A 3,878-nucleotide genomic window follows, 5' to 3' on the forward strand; every position below is an offset into this window, starting at 1 on the left:
TTATAGGAATCAAAACTTACCTTTTCGAAAATTTCAGCCAGAAAAAAGGCTCCCGAAAATTCTTGGTGACCTTTTTAGGGTAAAAATCCGTTAAAAATAGGCAATCATACCATTTTTTAGATGTTCGAAAATCCAAGGAGAGGCAGGCAAACAAGAAGTTTTACAAAAAATGTTCCGAAAATGCTAGATCTCAAATCGTCTTCCGAACAGATATTTTTCGAAAATTGACGTTGGATGCCCCTGTTCGAACCTGGAATCCCCTGATTCGTAGTCAGATGCCTTATCTGTTGGGCCACGGAGCCTTCTGTTTTGGTAGGACATTCCATTTCTGGAGAGAAAGAATTAATGTGCTGCTCAGGGCAGGTAACTATCATTTAATTTACCCTAAGAAAAAAGTAATTGGTGAAGGTGGAGAGGCCTGTGCGTGACTTTGTTCCTTACAGTGGATTGCAGTGGGCAGGATAAACAGTGATAAAACCGGAAAAATGCACCATACCAATTTATGTCAAACCGATAGCAAGTAGCAGTTTGGAGGGGTTTCAACAATAGCAGAACATTAGGATGATTTGAATACAACCTTGAAGCGATTCTCGCATCTCCAGACTACGGGTATTACGCCCTCCACACCGGTCATGACCCCTAGATGAATCGGTTGCCTGGCGCAAAATAAGCGAGTCCATGAAGTTCCATGAAGTGGCTCCAGGGTAGACCGCAGCTGACGGCGGATTCTGCAGAAGCGCCGTCCATCTACCTCAACTCCACTGTGATCGTCGGCCAAGAGGGCGTGTGCAGTGGCCAAAGCTCCATTTCTGCTCCCCGGGGGGCTTCATGCGGATGACATCGCCTGTTATAAAGGGGGCAAGGTTCTTGATGTCCCTGTTGTACTACTTGCACTGCAATCTTTTCCTAGCTGAAAAGTTACTCGCTGTGGTCGTCATATCACTGTTTGATCGGAGGAGTTTTTCGGCTGTTGGTAGCAAAGTGTGGGTGCGTCGACCCATTAGCCTCTGGGCTGGTGAGGTGCTGAATCCCTTCACTTGGGTTGTTAGGCCAATCAAGAATCGCTAATAGTGGGTCTTTCTTGTTTTCCTTCCCTTTTATGAGCTGTCCTTTGCAGGTTTTCACGGCATTCTCTACTTTTCCATTCCCGACTGTGGATACCTTGGTCTAGACGATCGCTGCTCAAACTGCCATTGGGGGGAGAAATTCTCGAACTCCTGATTCTCCTGATTGTCAAATTCAGGACCGATATCCGTAATCAGTACCTTTTGAGTACCATGGCGAGTAAACTTTCTCTTGATTTGAGTAGTAACAACTTGTGATGTCTTCTTGTGGATCTCAACTCGTTTCCTAGTGGATAAGGCGTCTGACTTCGGATCAGAAGATTTCAGGTTCGAGTCCTGGCGGGGTCATACTTTTTTAACTTAAATCTTTCATTTTGTTTGAAATAATAGCGTGTAGCCCTTGTGAGATAAATAATAATTTGTTGACTTCACTGGAAATGAAGAACTATAGCAATTTTTCTTATTTCTTTTCCCTTAGTTTCAAGTTCTGCAACTTGTACATATTCTCATTTTAAAATTACATGGAATGATGTTGTCCCTAAGGCAAATTGCGACAGTATTGATCAATGTTAGCCTGCGAACGCGGACGTAATTCTGCGGAAATATGTCTGCGTTTGCAGGCTATGGGCGGCCGTTACCACCAAAAATACAATCATGTCAAATAGCACAGACAAAACGCAATTACGAAATGGTTCAAATAGTAAAGAAATAATCATTCTTAAAATAAAAGTCTGGTTGTTTTTTGCGAAATGGTTCACCTAAACTACAAAGAATTTGGTCAGATGAGAAGCTGTCGACTGGTAGATGCTAAAACGATACCGCTAAAGAAGAATCGGTTTGTTTAAATTATAATCCATCAATGTACCATGTGCGAAATGATCGAGCTTGAATATTGCATTAAGAATAGAAAAAAATACCTGAAATATTGCTTAAATCACGTTGTCGTGTGGAAACTATCACATTTTTCCTTTTTTTTTTCGGGCATACTGTATAACAACGGAAATAATATATTAGAGTGAGAGATGGATTGAAAACTAACTCTACCATCACAGAAGGCCCCGTGGCCCAACGGATAAGGCATCTGACTACGAATCAGGGGATTCCAGGTTCGAATCCTGGCGGGGTCGAAGTTTTAATTTTTGTGGCCTATATTGTAACGAAACCGTCTACTTTAAAGGTTCTTCTTAAAAAGGGTTATACATGGTGGTCTTTGACAACATGATACTGTGCCTACTAATTAGATTTCTTTCTTTTTCCTGCCTGACGTTCTGATCGACTCACTTTTAACAGTTTCGAAGAGACAGCGACAGAAAGTGAATCACCTCTCACTCATGAGAACGAAGCCCAGACTGATAAGAATAAAACTGAAATTAAAAATTCACTAAAAATTTATTTTGGTTTAATTGATAACAATTTTATGAACTTAACTGACTCGCCCAAGTTGGTTGGAATATGTCATAACCCTACTCCACGCCGCAAAGACGTTCTAGCTTTAGCCTACGCTTGGCGCATGCATTTTTTGCTGATTACAATGCCTAGAAATGCAGCTCCAAAAGCACTATGCATTCAGTTAGCTTTTAACCGCCTGCTGATGAATATTATAATGGTTTTATTACTTTTTTTCCTGCCTGGTAAAGAGGGGCGACAGTTCCCAACCTTGGCTTTCCATACAACCTTTTAAAATCACAGGAGCTTTCAAAAAACTTCTCTTGTAATTTTACTTTCATTGTAGTATAATGAAAAGTAGAAAACACGACACTATCTTACTGTCGCTCCACTGATTGGCTAGAATTCAATTGATTTCCACTGTAAAGTTATGTCGTGAATTTTAATACGCAACTGAATTGTAGCCAATCAGAGGAGCGACCGATGTATTTCCAATCAAAAGCCACAGCTGTGCGCGCATGAGTTTCGCGCCAAGGTTTCCAAGATGATTGCCGGGTGCCCTCGCTTCTAGACTTTGAGAGTTGCTTTGCAGTCATTTATCGAGGAAAGAGTTTTGTGATAGAAAAGTGAACAACAGTGCGGAAACTGCAATAGAATAGCTACGTATATCTCACTGTCACCGAAGAAAATGGTACGGTGCCCGCGAAACAGAAGGAAACAAAAAAGAAAAAGGCTGGAGCTTAAGCTACCGCCGTACTTTTAATCTTTTGTCTTCTTCTAAGCTTGCTAATTCGGCCATTTCAGTCAATTTCATTCATTTTCTGCCGGCAATTGTAAATTTAGAACAGAACGTTACTTGTAATTCGTGTATTACCTCAAATCCTTACTCGCATTATTATTTTTGCTTTTATAGTTCTCGAAAGGCGAAGTTGTTATCATTTCACGATGTTTCATGATGTGTAATCAAATGGTGGCTAGTGAAATTAGGGAATAATTTCACTTGCTTTTTGTAATCCATATAATTTCCCGAGCCTTTTCTTTAGGCTCGGGAAATTATTAGGATTCGGACAAAACTCAAGTGAAACTATTCTCAATTTCACGAGTGTATCATTTCTTTTGATTATCTATTAATATCACGGGTGACAAACTATGTTCACAATCGTAGGATTTTGACGTGTCTATCGAATTGATTATCAATCGAAAACTCCAAGCACTGAAACCTTTAGAGCTTAATGTTGGCTCAAGTTCAGAATTTTCAGAATTTTTCGACAAAATATCCGATAGAATCCAGAACTGCCAACCTCTGCTAAAGGAAAATCTACAGACTCTTAAAAAAATCGGGAGACAAAAGTAGTGAGATTCTATTTTTTCCCGATCGAGATTAAAAGAAGTACACAACCCTTTTTACATTGGGGGAATTAACTGTTT

General features: G+C 40.2%; 1 non-coding gene across 1 annotated transcript; it reads left to right on the forward strand.

Annotated features, from left to right (window-relative positions):
- Positions 1 to 2,118: 2,118 nt before the first annotated feature.
- Trnar-acg (transfer RNA arginine (anticodon ACG)) lies at positions 2,119 to 2,191 on the forward strand. Its single transcript has one exon. It is a non-coding gene; the product is annotated as a tRNA-Arg (tRNA).
- Positions 2,192 to 3,878: the final 1,687 nt, after the last annotated feature.

The sequence above is a fragment of the Porites lutea genome, chromosome 6, assembly GCF_958299795.1.
Source record: "Porites lutea chromosome 6, jaPorLute2.1, whole genome shotgun sequence".
Taxonomy (NCBI): Eukaryota; Metazoa; Cnidaria; class Anthozoa; order Scleractinia; family Poritidae; genus Porites; species Porites lutea.